Genomic DNA, 16,163 nt, shown 5'->3' on the forward strand with positions numbered 1-16,163 from the left:
AATGTGTGTTGTTTACTGCAGTCATCTCTCAGAATTCATGTAAATTCAGCAATTCTGTCCTTTTATCATAAATACACATCCTTGCAAATAAAATTTTATAAATATATTTTGCTAACATAAGTCACATTTTATAGGCACTAAGGAACTCTCTATTTAAAGGACACTGTGATGAATCCATTTTATTTTTTTAGGTATACAGTAAATCATGTTAAACAATTCCACATTAGTCATGCAAAACAAAAATCAGAATAAGCGGGGAAAACCATGAGAAAGAAAAAAACAAAAACAAAAAATGTGGAAATAGTATACCTCAATGTGCATTCAGACTCCATAGTTCTTTCTCTAGATGTAGATAGCATGTGGTGTATCCATTTTAGAAATCAGAGTCTTTTTGTAATACAAATACTAATTTCCTAATTTTTAAGTATTGTAAGTCAAAAACATTTATTAAGCTGTATGAGTAGAGAGAAAGGGACATAGGAATAGTGTTATAAAGGTAGAAATGACAAGATTTGGTAATGAATTGGATGTGTACCATAAATGAGATTTTTAAAAATATATTTTTATTTATTTCATTAAATATTTCTCAACCAATGTAAAAAATTTAACATTATGTAATGGAATACTATTGTGCTATAAGAAATGATGAGCAGTTGTATTTCATAAAAACCTGGAAAGACTTAGAGGAATTGATGCTTAGTGAAGGGAGCAGAATCAGAAGAACATCATACACAGTAACAATAACATTCTGTGATGATCAACTGTGATAGATTTAGCTCTTCTCAGCAATACAGTGATCTAAAACAATTCCAAAAGATTCATGATTGAAGATGCCATCCACATCCAGAGAAAGAACTATCGAGTCTGAATACTGATTGAGGCATACTATTTCACTTTTGTTGTTGTTTATTTTTTCTTTCTCAAAGTTTTTCCCTTTTGTTCTGATTTTTCTTTCACAACATGACTACTAATGTGGAAATGTGTTTAACATGACTGTAGTATATAATCTATACATATAATTATCTATCTATCTATCTATCTACCTACCTACCTACCTACCTACCTACCTACCTACCTACCTACCTACCTACCTATATTGCTTACTGTCTTGGGGAGAGAGGAGGGATGGGAGGAAAGAAGAGAAATTTTGAACTCAAAATCTTAAAAAAATGAATGTTAAAAAGTATCATGTAATTGGGAAAAATAAAATACTATTAAGTGGAAAAAATTAGCATTCTTTTAAAAAATTCAGTTTCAAATTCTCTCCCTCCCTCCTGCCCTCCTACCCCTTGAGAAGATGTTATATTGATTATATAGTATACAGGTGAAATATATATATATAAATGCATATATGCATATATGGATTGATTATATAGATGAAGTTATGGAATAAGTAGGATTAAGGAGTTGAAGATGACACTGAGATTAAGGGCCTAGGTCACTGGGAAGAAGGTGACTTTTTTCCTAGATCAGGATCAGCAAACAATATTTGTATGGTTCATATCCCACAAAGCTTTTACATTAAAAATGTAAAACCTATTCTTAACTCACTGGTCATTCAAAAATATCCAGATTTGGCTAGTGAGCCTTAGTTTGCTGACCTCTGTTCTAGATAGTAATGAGGAAGTTCAGAAAAGGGAAGTCTTTCTGAGAAAAGATAATGAGTTCTGTTTGGGGTGTGGTGAGTTTGAGATGCCTAAAAGCCACAGGCCTGTCTTTGTTTCTTTCTGGCCTTCCTTCTGTTCTTTGCATTTTGTGCAGATTTTTTCCACTTTTCATCTGTTTGTTATCCTTGTAGTTCCTTCCTTAAATGCCATTAGGATGACTTCACTTAGTTGGAACTTCTTTTTTTTTCCATAAAAGTATTTTATTATTTTCCAGTTACATGTAGAGATAGTTTGCAACATTTGTATTTTATAAGCTTTCTAGTTTCAATTTTTTCTCCCTCCCTCCCCTCCCTCTCCCCACAAGACAGCAAGCAATCTGATATAGGTTATAATCACATTAAACACATTTCTGCATCAGTCATGCTGTGCAAGAAGAATCAGCAAAAAGGAAAAACCTCAAAAAAGAAAAACAAAAATAGAGATAGCATGGTTCAATCTGTATCTAGATGCCACAGTTCCTTTTTTTTTCTGAATTTGGAGAGCATTTTCCATCATGAGTCCTTTGGAACTATCTTGGACCATTGTATTGCTGAGAAGAGTCAAGTCTGTCACAGGTGATCAACACACAATGTTGTTGATACTTGTGTACAATGTTCTCCTGGTTCTCCTCATCTCACTCAGCATCAGTTCATGTAAATCCTTCCAGGTTTCTCTGAAATCTGCCTGCTAATCTTTTCTTACAGCACAATAGTATTCCATTCCATTCACATACCACAACTTGTTCAGCCATTCCCCAATTGATGGGCATCCCCTCAATTTCTAATTCCTTGCCACCACAAAGAGAGCAGCTATAAATATTTTTGTACATGTGGGCCCTTTTTCCTTTTTTATGATCTCTTTGAGAAAAAGACCTAATAGTAGTATTGCTGGGTCAAAGGGTATATACAGCTTTATAGCCCTTTTGGCATAGTTCCAAATTGCTTTCCAGAATGGCTGGATCATTTTACAGCTCCACCAACAATACATTAGTGTCCCAATTTTTCCACAGCTTCTCCATTAGTTGGAACGTCTTTGCCAAATGTTCTTTGTAGACTTGTTCTCCCTTTCTTTGCTTCTATATTGCTTTTATGAACTTATACTGCTTTTTCTCCCTGACTGTCTTTTTGCCATTCCATCTGATCTTCAGCTTTCACTTTCCTCTGGAATTGAAGGTGGCAATCCTGTGACTCAGAGCTCTGATTTGCGATTATTTCACTTTTTCTTGTTTTAGTCTTCCCTGTCACCATAGAAGCTCTCAATGGTAAGGGTCCTTTTCTGTTTCTTACTCATATTTTAGCCTTTTTTTTTTTTTAACTTTTAAAGTTGAAGTCTGCTCCTGGGGCACAGGGGCCACTGTTGCAAGCTTCTTGTGCTGGGGACCTGATCAATGGCTTTCTGCTCTGAGGCCTCTGGGGCTTGCAGCTTCCTCCTCTGGGCTTGCTCTCTGTGCTGGGATGGCTTTGCCTAGTAGCACCTGTCCTGTGGATGGTTCTCTAGCTAGCAGTTTGCCCTCTCAGCTGGGGTGGGGAGGCTCACCCCTGACCTGCTGTGCCACCAGCCTGCTGAGTCAGGATAAAGGGGCCTTAGCTGTTGATCTGTGCTATGACCAAGAGCCTCCTGCTGACTTGCCTGGACCCCTTCCATGCCACTCTGATCTTTACTGGGCTCCCCTTTCACCCAAGTGAGACAGAACTTTCCTGAAATCTTCTAAATTATCTCATGTTGGAAGATTGTGTCTCTGTCTTTTTGTAGGTTCTGTAGTTCCAGAATCTGTTTAGAGGCTTGATTTAATGTTGTTTCTGAGGGAAACTTGGGAGAGCTCAGGCAACTTCCTGGCTTCTCTCCACCATCTTGGCTCCACCCTCTATTTTACCTTTTCTTGACCAGTCTCAGTTGCAGCACCACACAGTTTTTAGTTATCTCCTTGCTATACATATCCTCTGTTCTAATTCTGGCTATGTGGTTGTTGTCTTCCCCTATGACAGAGATACTTAACCCTTTTTGTGTGTTATGGACCACTTTGTTAGTCTAGTGATCCTCTGGAGCCCTTCTCAGAATAATATTTTAAATACATAAAAGTAGATATATGGGATTTTAAAGGAAACCAATTGTTTTAAAATACAGTAATCAACAATTTCTAAAAAGCAACAGACGCCATGTTAAGAACCCCTGTACTATTAGAATGTTAATTCTTTGAAGGTAGCGTCTGCCTTATTTAGTTTTATTTGTATCTTTAATGCTAAGCACATTAAGTAATGCATAGTAAATACTTTATAATGCTTATTTATTCATTTGTAATATATCATATTTCTTTTTTTGACTTTGTAAACAAGTTTATATGCTAAACTAGTATTGCAGTTACCTCCTTTATCTTGCTATTTGAAGAGATCATTTCTTTTCTTTTGCTAACTTAGGCAGATTTTATACCCTTTTGGATTTCATATTATGGCAATTAATTTGCAGTATCTAAATTTCCATTAAATTCATTATAATTAGTGTTAATTCATCCAGTCCCACTTTTTCTTTTTTCGTTTTCTTTTTTTTTTTCAGTTTCTCAAGTTTTATTGAAAGACTGCTGACCACAGGGAGAACACCATGGAGATAGGTGTTTCCAGTCTCACTTTTTCTTAAAGCATCCATGGCTTGTTTAAATAGGACAGGTTGGAGTTGTTTCAAGTGTATGTCATATTTTTTTCTCTAATTTTATATTAATTTTCCCCATTTTTCCTTAATGAGCACCAATCAAAATGAACATATATTGTAGAACAGGATAAATTTGAACATGAAATTGTGAATCCTCATTATGTAGAACTTGCTTTATTTCTCAGATTATTCTCAAAGCTTTACTTTTTCTCCATGATTTTCTTCAGCCTTCCCATATCCTTCTCTCTTTTTCCTATCTCCCTATCCCAATTAAAAAAGAAAGAAAAGCAAACCCCTTGAAACAAATATATAAAAAAAAGTTTGTCTCATTCTATATTTCTCTGTCAAGAGGTGGGTAGCATGCTTCATCATTAATAATCTGTAATCATGATCATTTCATTGGTCAGAGTTCTTAGTCTTTCAAAGTTTTTGTTTTTGTTGTTGTTTTAAATATTGTTGTCATATTATAAACTGTTCTGGTTTTACCTCATTTCATTCTGCTTCAAATCATACTGGTTTTCTCAAAACTTCCTATTGTATCATTTCTTATGGTGAATAATATTTTGTTGTATTCATATTCCAAAATTTGTTCAACCCTGATTGAGGGATAACCACTTAGTTTCCAGTTGTTTTTTTAATAATAAAAGTATTTTATTATTTTCCAGTTACATGTAAAGATAGTTTTCTACATTTGTTTTAATAAGATTTTTAGTTCCAAATTTTTCTTCCTCCCTCCCTTCCCTTCCCCCTCCCCAAGACAGAAAACAATCTGATATATCTTATGTATGTACAATGACATTGAATATATCTCTGTATTAGTCGTGTTGTGAAAGAAGAATCAGAACACAAGGGAAAAACCTTAAAAAAGAAAAAAAATAACAACAATCAAAAAAGGAGAAATAGTATGGTTTAATCTGTATTCAGAATCCACAGTTCTTTTTTTCTGGATGTATTTTCCATTTTTTGATAGCAAGAAAAGAACTGCTAGAAATATTTTGTACATATGGGTTCTTTTCCACTTTCTTTGGTTTCTTTTAGGGGTAGAGGCCTATGAGTGATGTTTAGCTGGGTCAAAGAGTATGCACAGGTTAGTGACTTTTGGGACATAACTCCAAATTGCTTTTTTAAATGGATAGATCGGGGGTGGGGGGGCAGCTAGGTGGCTCAGTGGATAAAGCAACAGCCCTGGATTCAGGAGGACCTGAGTTCAAATCTGGATTCAGACACTTGACACTTACTGGCTGTGTGACCTTGGGCAAGTCACTTAACCCCCATTGCCCTGGAGGAAAAATAAATAAATGGATAGATCAATTTACAACTCTTCCAAAATTGCATTAATATGTCTATTTTCCTAAATCCCTTCCTTCTGTCATTATTTGTTTTGTTTTGTTTGGGGTTTTTTTTTTTGTTATCTTAGCCAATTTTAAGAGTTTATTTACATTAGTTTCTATCTATGGCGAAGTGAGTCAATGATCTTTCCATACACAGCTGTTTCAGGAATGATTCCCATATCTGTGTCACTTCCAGTCTGTTAAAGTATAATCAGTTTTGTTTTTTTTGTTTTGGCATTTGATATCTCCCATGTATAACAACTCTCAGTTCTTTATCTCATGAAAGTATTTATGATATATATGTGTAAGGCTTCTGTGTAGTCTGTAAGACTTGGTCTATGGTGTCTCTTATTTCTTTTTCCTGAATTAAATTTCCTCTATCTATCTATCTATCTATCTATCTATCTATCTATCTATCTATCTATCTATCTATCTATCTATCTATCTATCATCTATCTATTTATTTTTGCTTTTGTCACCTATGGCAGCTTTTGAATTGAAGTCACCTAATATCAAAGCACATTTTAATGTAATTTGGAGGCTCTCACTGAGTTATTTGTAGAATACTACAACAAATGTTTGAATAGAAACTATTCAGGTTTTTTTGCAAATATGTGTCAAGAAGACTAAAATATAAAGTGCCAGAATATCCCATGAAAGAGTGTTTCTTGTTGCTTGAACAATATTACATGAATAATAAAACCTACTCCTTTGTCCTTCCAAGGAAAATAAGTATGTCATCATTTCATTTAGCTGTAACTTTACAGTTTTTTCTGGTTTTATTTATAGCAAGAATATACAGATTGATAGGATTCAGTCCTTCTAGTTGAACATCCCTTCATTGATCATTGGACCTGTATCTGATATTTAAAATACCAACAGCTGAGTTAATGCTTAGAGATGCTCTAAAAACTGTGATTGTTAGTAACCATTCTCCCCCCCCCCAACACATTCCATCCACTTCTCTTCTATCCTGTCATCAAAGCAGATAGGGCATAGGAGGACTAACAACCCCCCCCCCTCCCCACCACTTTTGAAAAACTTTTCTTTGTTTTATGGGCTGCCATACATGATAAATCTTGTCATTATGCAAAATTATAATTATCATTGGTAGTGTGGTATAATGGATAGAGAGCTAGTCTTGAAGCCAAAAAGATATGAGTTCAAATTCTGCCTCTAAGCCATAGCCATGTGACCCTGGATAAATCACTTAATTTCATTATTCCATTATTCTAAGATTATGAGTCTCCAAGACAGTACTCATCTGCATTGAAAGAGTGAGTTTCTTCAGCAGAGCATTTCCTAAAGCAATGATATTAAAGGTCCAGTACTTCGCCTATTATGATCATTTTTATCTTCTTTGTCTGATGCCCCCTCTGTTGATTATCTCACATTTGCCTCTGTTTATTTTTTGCTTGTACAGAGTTGTTTGCAAGTTGTCTCTGCTGCTAGACTATATGCTTCTTGAGAACAAGGACTGTCTTTTAGCTCCTTTTGTATCCCCAAACATGGGACAGTACCTGGCACATGATAAGCCCTTAATAAATGTTGACAGGCTATAATGGCAATATTTATGAAGCAAATAGGCACTAGACAACTATATGGCTTTGGAAAAATCACTTCCTCTCATGAGGCCTGTTTCCTCATCTTTTATGTGATGGAAGTGGATTAGTTGACTATTAAAATGACTTCAATCTCTAAATCCTTTGATCCGATGCACCTATATACATGTCCTTGAATGACAGCTCTCAGCATCAGTTATAATTTGCAGAGGGAAAATGAGCTAGAAATATTCTTTTTTTTTCTTTACATCTTCCTTGTCTCTATATTGCTTTGCCAGGAAAGCCATCCAAGAGGCTTCTGAATGACTCTGCAGTAGAAATCCACCCCCAAATCAAATTTGATCCAGATCAGATATATTCTTTTCTCTTCATATAATTCTATTTTGATAATTGATTGTGTTGACTTTCCCCTTTTTGGGGAATATGTAACTCCCTCACCTCCACCTCTGAGTTTTCCTGGCTTCCTAGAAGACTCAGTTCAAATTCTACCTTCCACAGGAGGTCTTTCCCATTCCTCTTAGCTGTTAGTGCCTTCCCTTCTCAGATTACTTTCTATTTATTCCTTTTCTTTTCATTGCCAAAGTTTTAAGTGTTTACAAGTATTATAAACTGAGATTTAAAAAAAAAACTTCTATCCTTGTAAAGTAAAATTGTAGATACTATTCCAAACCATCTTCAAAAGCAAAGACCCAAACTTTTCTGTATATAAATTGTACAAATTGTATAAAGGACTACACAATTTTTTATTTGGTTTTGGATATGAAAGTGGCAGAATTTCTCAAGAGTCCCAAGCCATAAGTACAAAGGTTTTCTTCCTTTTGGCACCAGCAGCAGCCCTTAGAACAACCCCAAGTCTATTGCCAAAGAAAACATTTAAGAATGTGTATAAGATATATATACTGGCAGAATAATTTAGTAGAAGCAAAGCCATTTACTTCTTGGTATTTTTTGACACCAAATAAAGTTTTTTTTTAAATGAATACATATTACTTAGTTAAATATGTACTTGAACTATACACTTTGTATATAAATATAATTTTTAAAAATAATCAATAATCTAACAAAATAAGATGTTACAAAGGAAGGGTCTTCAAAAATGAATAGGTGAAGGCTGATTGGAGTCAGAGGAGGGCTGAGTAGCAACTGTGAGGTGCTACTGCATTAAGTGTACAGGAGTGCCAAATTCACAAACAGAAAGTACCCTCTGAGTCAGGAGGGAGAAAGTTTCCAGAGAGTTTTCTTACACATTCACAGAATTATACAACTGCCGCTCAGGCAGTATCTAATAACTTCAGATCATTTATGCCTTGCTTTGAATTTTAAAAATTTGAAGACCAGATCCCCCAAAACAGCAATAAAACAACCACTGGACAAGAAAAACCCACAAAAAGATGGACTAAGATTATTTTCTAGCCAAAGACAGATTAGAATAGGCCGTGCTGGGCTGCAGGAAGAGTCCAACACTGCGATCTTGCCAATACAGACCCAGGCACAATGCACCAGAGGAACTTATCCTGGAGCCTCTGAATAAGCTACAGCACCAGCATCTTCTGGAACTCAGCTTATGGTAGGGTGAGAGGGCTGAACCACTGGCCAAGGGAGAAAATACAAGGATGTCTTCGGGACCTAAGGAGGAATTCAGCTATCCCACCCCAGCAGGAAACCAGGAAGAAATCTTGAGAGGCTGGAGGCCCACATCAGGGAGGGGCACAGGCTCCTTGGATCTAAGAACCATAGCACAAAAAGTTCTGCTGGCTGGTTAATTAGCAAGTTGGCTTGAGGTTATATTCAGACCAGAGAACAGGTCAGGCAAGAGAAAAACCTGCCCTCCCTCAAACCAAAACACCTGGGACCGTGTGAAGCTTGGGACAGTGTAGCTTGTAAGAGGGAGATAAAAGTAAAGTAAAAGACTGTGAGATGAACAAGCAAAGAAAGTTGAGAATTATAGAAAGTTTCTTCAACCACAAGGAATATCAAGGTGCACCCTCAAGACAATAACAACTTCAGGGCCCCTATATCCAAAGCTTCCAAGAAAAATATGAATTGGTCTCAGGCCATAGAAGTGCTCAAAATGGACTTTGAAGAGAAAGTGGGAGAGATAGCAGGAAGATTTAGAGAGGTGGAAGAAAGAATGGAAAGAGAAATGAGAGCAATTCAGGATAGTCATGAGAAAAAAGTCAACAGCTTGAAAAGCCAAATGGAAAAGGAAATACAAAAGCTCTCAGAAGAAAATAATTGCCTAAGAATTAGGACTGAACAAATGGAAGCTAGTGACTTTATGAGAAACCAAGACACAGTAAAGCAAATCCAAATGAATAAAGAAATAGAGGGCAATATGAAATATCTCCTTGGAAAAACAGCTGACCTGGAAAATAGATCCAGGAGAGATGATTTGAAGGACTACCTTAAAACTATGACCAAAGTAAGAATTTAGACAGCATTTTCCAAGAACTTGTAAGGGGAAATTGCCCTGGTATTCTAGAAGTAGAAGGTAAAATAGAAATTGGAAGAATCCACTGATCACCTCCTGAATGAGATCCCAAAAGGAAAACTTCCAGGAATATTATAGCCAAATTCCAGAGCTCCCAGGTCCAGGAGAAAATAACTACAATGAGGATAAAACAAGATCTAGCAGCATCTACATTAAAGGAATGGAAGACACAGAATATGACACTCCAGAGGACAAAGGAACTGGGTCTACAGCCAAGAATCACCTACTCAGCAAAACTGATTATAATCTTTCAGAGAAAAAAAATGGGGCTTCAATGAAAAAGAGGATTTTTAGGCATTTGTGATGAAAAGACCTTAACTGAATAGAAAATTTGACTTTCAAACACAGTACCCTAGAGAAGCATAAAAAGGTAAACAGGGAAAAGAAATCATGAGGGATATTTAAAGATTAAACTGTTTGCCTTCCTGCATGGGAAGATAATACTTCCAACTCATAAGAAGTTTCTCAGTATTAGGTTAGCTGAAAGGAATACACTTAGAGGACACAGGTCTGAACTGAATATGAAAGGATGATATCTGTAAAACATTTATTTTTTGTTTATCTTTGTTTTTTGTGGGGCAGGCAGTGTGGGGTGTCTTATGTCTGGGGCCAGATTTGGGCTTTGGGCCTCCTGGGTCCAGGGCTGGTGCTTTGTCTACCGTGCCACCTAGCTAACCAATGATGACATCTTTAAAATAGGTTTGAGGGGTAGGAGTAATGCACTGGGGAAGGGGGAAGGGGAGAGGTGGACTGGGGAGAGGTAGCTCACATGAAGGAAACAAGAAAGAGCTTATGGAGGGGAGAGGAAGCGGGGAAGGATTGGGGGAGTGAGTGAACCTTACTATCATCAGAACTGTCTCAAAGAGGGAATAATATAGATACTCAAGTAGGTATAGTAATATATTTTGCCCTTAGGGAAAGTGGGTGGGGAAGGAGATAAGGGAAGGGAGGGGGAGAAGAGGGGAAGGAATGAAGGGTAGATTGGGGGAGGGAGCAGTAAAAAACAAAACACTTTTGAGGAAGGTGAAGATGTTCTCCATAACTGCCCATGTATGACATACTGAATTGCTTGATTTCATAGGGAGGGGTTGAGGAGGGAGGAAGAAAATTCAGAACACAGAATTAGCTCAAAGACCTTAATCTCATCAGAGTTGACTCAAGGAGGGAATAACATACATACCCAATTGGGAAGAGTAATCTATCTAACCCTACAGGAAAATAGGAGGGGAAGTGATAAGGAGGGAAGAGTGAAAGAAGGGATGGCAGAGCAGGGGAGGGGACAGATAGAAGCAAAACACTTCTGAGGAGGAATAGGGTAAAAGAAGATAGAAAATAGAGTAAATATCATGGGAAGGGAATAGGATGGAGGGAAATAGTTATGATGATTAATTAAAAGGGCAAAATGTATGGTACCTACTTTGCTGGTCTATTGTAAAGAAAATTCTTTGTCAAGTTTAAGGTACTATATAAAAGTTATCATGAGCAAGATGCTATCAGAAAAATCTGTAAAGACCTACATCAACTGAAGCAGAGTTAAATGTACTATATACAAAATAATAGCGATAGTGTAAGATGATCTGCTGGGAAGCATGTGGCTATTTTCAGCAGTGCAATGATCCAATATAACTCTGAAGGACCTATGAAAATTACAGTCCATCTACAGAGAAAGAACTGATGGTATCTGAAAACAGATTGAAGCATAATTTTTTTTGACAGTTCCTTAATCTGAAGTTTTGTTTTTATCTGTTTTCTCTCACAACCTAGCTAACGTGGAGATGTTTTCTATGACTATTCATGTATAACTTACATTGAATGCTTGAGTTCTTGGGGGTGGGGGGTGGGAAGGGAGGAAGGAAGAGAAGTTGGAAAACAAAGTTTTAAAAAATTGATATCAAAATTTGTTTTTACATGTAATTTGGAAAATAAAATTCTAAACAAACAAATAAAAATTGAAGACCATTCCAAATAGATATCCATCTTTCTGGCCCAATGGTATTGAAAGTGACAACAGAAATTTCTCCAACCTTATCCCCACTGACAGCATGAATGCTTAGAAAAAGCCCTTTTGCTTTCTTAAGTCTCACCTGTTTTCAGATTGGCAGCATGCTATGTATTCTTTTCTGGTCATGTCTATTACAACTTCGGTCTTCATCATCCTGATGATGAAATTTCAAACTTCATAGGATCAACCCCTTCAGATAGCACAAAGAAAGAATTTAATACATATTGGTGGCTAACTAATTCTTATTTTATCTTCACACTATTTGCACAATGAATTGTTCTTACTAACTTTCCTAAAAGAGTGTGATCCAGGCATTGAAAAATACTTTTATTTCCCACTTCCCCTTCCCTATCAGCAGTTCTTCTTCCTCACTTCTAAGACATAAAGAAAAGGGGGCAGCTAGGTGGTGCAGTGGATAAAGCACCAGCCCTGGATTCAGGAAGACCTGAGTTCAAATCTGGCCTCAGACACTTGATACTTACTAGCTGTGTGACCCTGGGAAAGGCCCTTAACTCCAATTGCCTCTCTCTCTCTCTCTCTCTCTCTCTCTCTCTCTCTCTCTCTCTCTCACACACACACACACACACACACACATACACACACGCACGTGCAAATATATTTTTTTAAAGACATAAAGAAAAGAGTGAGGTGTGGCTTCAGTGACTAAACTTTTTGGATACACCCTCAATTCTTGTTCCATAGCCAATTAAAAAACTTTGAGTTAGAACATAAAGTAGGGAGAGACAGCTAGCTGGGCCTAGAATAAACAGTCATACCCAACTATATCCAACCCATACCCCCAAAAGGAATCTTCGCTAAAAGACATCTAACAAGTGGTCATCTGGCTCCTACTTGAAGACGTCCAATGAGAAAGAAACTCGGTACTTAAATGGAGGTAATCTATTCCATTATCAAACAGCTGTTATCATCATCACCATCTTCATCATCACCATCATCTTTCCTTCTATGAAGCCTAAATTTGCTTTTATTTTTTTTAGCTTTGACTCTTTCATTCTCATTCTGCCCTTAGCCAAGATGAACAAATCTAATCTCTTTTCCTCATGACAGCCATTTAAATACCCAAAGACAGCTATTCTGCCCTACCTTCCTTGAGACCTCCCTTTACAAGCTATACATTTCAAATTCTGTCAGCTGATCATCATGCAATGTGAACTCAGAGGCCTTCCCCATTCCTGTTGTCCTTCTCCTGTTGCTCACCAGCTTACATGTGTCCTTCCCAAAATGTGTGAATTAAATACAATTTTACCAACAAAATGTAGTGCAGAATTGAACACAGAATCAGAGACAGTCTGACCTTGGCAAGGTACAGGGGAAATAGCTTCTCCTTATGTTTCTTGTAAGGTTACACTTATTTGGGGGCTGCGATATCACAAAAATGACTCATATTGAGCTTCGCATTCCACTGAAGCCCCCAAGTCTTTATTTATAGACAACTTGTTGTTTAACTGCATGTGATAGGAACAATATTTCCCAGAACCTTGCTGTGTAGGCTGGGCTGTTTTTTTCTAAGACCCTGCCCCTCTGAATGTTAAACTAGTTTTTTTTTCTTTAAACTTATTTTTTCTTTAATTTTATTTTTATTCTAGAAAAATGCCAATTAACATTAACAGCATTAACATTAACATTTCCGTGTGCAAAATAGGATAGAAAAATGATTTTTGTTATGTGTGGATTGCTTTTGTCTGTACATAATAAGTTCAGTGTGAAACTTTAAAAATTGTTTTGCTTTTCTGTGTTTCCTTCTGGTCTTCATTCTGTTCTTATTTGTATACTTAAAAATGCTTTAATAATACTTTTTTCCTCTTTTTTGGGTACCCAATTGGGGCTAATCTTATTTTGTTTTGCTTTTTTCCCTTAGAAGGCATCAAAACTGTCCTTGAGACTTTGGTGGCTCAGGGGACAAAGACCCAGACAATTAATGTAGTATCCAGGTTACACAGAGAGAAATAAGGGTAGGAAAAGTCAGGGGCTCCCCTCTAAGGTTTCTGACTGGCAAGCCAGTAGATGACCAACATTGAGAAGCTATCATCAACTGAATTAATGCTTAATTTTCAGTGAATATCCTTCCCTTGCTATGTCTAATAAATCTCCTTTTGTTAACTGCTAATAATTCTCCAAGTTTTTCATTTCATTCCAGGCTCAGACTCGAGGTATCAGACCAACCTGGATTGGTTTAGGTTATTGTATCATGATTCCCCCATTAGGTATTTGTGGAGTCTCCCATTTCTACACTATCATGCCTCAGTGCCACATTCACAAATACTTAGACTCTCTTTCTTCTGTCCAAACTGTCTGTCCTATATCCTGATGACTTAATTGCTTCTGTTTCTATGTCCAGTGGTCTTGTCCCAAATGCTTTCCAACTTGCTTCCCCCTTTGATTCCTGTATTCCTTTATATGAATATATATATATATATATATATATATAATATGCAATGCTACCTCATTCTCCCTTTTACATATCCTATTTCTTTTGAATTGGAATCAAATTTGAATTTTGAATGGAATTGAAAATTCAATTTGAATTTTGTATTCAGAGCCATATTCCAATCATATTCTTTTTTCCACCAAATTTCAGTGATACCTGGAAAATCACATTTGCTTTGGCCCATCAGTCCCTAGTTCTTGTTTGGTTCCTTAAGTTGTGGCATTTATGTATTGTTGTCAGATTCCATGATTTTTACTCCTTTTGTCTCTTGTAAGTTTTTTGTGTTTTGTTTTGTTTTGTTTTTTGTGAGGCAATTGGGGTCAAGTGACTTGCCTAGGGTAATACAGCTAATACGTGTCAAATGTCTGAGGCCGCTTTTGAGCTCAGGTCCTCCTGAATCCAGGGCTGGTGCTCTATCTACTGCACCACCTAGCTGCCCCCCTTGTAAGTTTTTAAGTATCTCAAATGGTCGTCTTCCTTCATGTTAGCTATTCTCTAGGATATCTAGCTGGGTAGATAAACAGACAGTTTTCTCTTTCCCCCATCTTTTTTTAAATTTAAAATCCTATTGATTGTATTTGAATAGAATTTTATTTTCCAAAATATATGTAAAAACAAATTTTAACATCAATTAAAAAAAAATTGTTCCAACTTCTCTTCCTCCTCTATTCCCACCCCCACCCACTAGAACTCAAGCATTTCAAAATAAATTATACATGAGTATTCATGGAAAACATTCCCACATTAGCTAGGTTGTGAGGAAAAAACAGTCAAAAAAAACTCCCAAAACTTCAGACTGAGGAATTGTCAAAGAGAAAAAACATTTTTTTAAAAAATGTGTTTCCAGGGGCAGCTAGGTGGCGCAGCGGACAGAGCACCGGCCCTGGAACCAGGAGCACCCGAGCCCAAATCCGGCCCCACATACCCAACACCCACCAGCCACATGACCCCGGGCAAGCCACCCAACCCCAATTGCCTCACCAAAAAAGAAAAAAAAAAAGAGAAAAGGAAAAAAAAATGTGTTTCCAACTATTTCAGATACTATCACTTCTTTCTCTGTAGATGGGTTGCCATTTTCATAGTCCTTCAGGGTTATATTGGACCATTGTTGAATGATACCACGCAAATATATTCTTACCAGTCCTTGTTATTTGTACGTCTGTCCCTGACAGCAAGTCTATCATCATTATATTTTAAGCTGTGGTCCAGAAATAAGAATCCATTTTCAGAAAACATATTCTTGGCCAATTGTTCACTTCCCTAATCAGTTTTTCACTTTTATAGTTCTTGCCTTCCATGTACCTCTGAGAGAAAAACAACCTTCCACTCTTTTGGTCTTCAGTTTCTAGCCCAAGACTTTATAATTTTTGGCAATATTTTTTAGGTTCCTTTTGAAAGTATCACATGCTCACATGAATTACTATAGATGTATAGTTGTCCTTTGTTTTGATAAGAACCTCCCTTTAATGTCTGGGATTAGAAAAAGGGAAAAAATACTTCTTTATTATTTTTATCGGGCCAATAAATAGTTATTTCAGGACCAAACCCCAAATACCCTTTTCCTGTCCTCATTCTTAGTTATTTCTCACTTGATAACTTTTCTGCCTCTACTTTATCTTCCCTTAGAAGAAAAGCATCTGCTTCTTCCTTAGAGCATTGCATTCCCTCCTTTTCAAGAAGAACTTCAAATTTGTTTTTAGTTCTAAGTGCCCAGTTGCCCATTTTATTTCTTTCCTTCCTCATCTGACATTTATCCTCTCAGTAAAATCCCAATGAGGGACAAGTTTCTCCTTTACCACTGTAGATCCAGAAAGTAGGCTAGATTACATTAGGGAAATTATGCAGCATTTCTCCCCATCTAAACTTTTTATTGTTACCTTTTGTTTTTACACTACCTTCATTTCTAAGTATATGGTTTTCTAACCTTCCCTACAGAGCCATCCCAATAAGAAAACAAGAAAGAGCAGATCAGTTCAGATCCTACCTTCTGAAGGAGGCTTCCTCCATTCTCCTCCCTAGAGATCTATCGTTCTATCTGC

The sequence above is a fragment of the Dromiciops gliroides genome, chromosome 6 (assembly GCF_019393635.1).
Source record: "Dromiciops gliroides isolate mDroGli1 chromosome 6, mDroGli1.pri, whole genome shotgun sequence".
Lineage (NCBI taxonomy): Eukaryota > Metazoa > Chordata > Mammalia > Microbiotheria > Microbiotheriidae > Dromiciops > Dromiciops gliroides.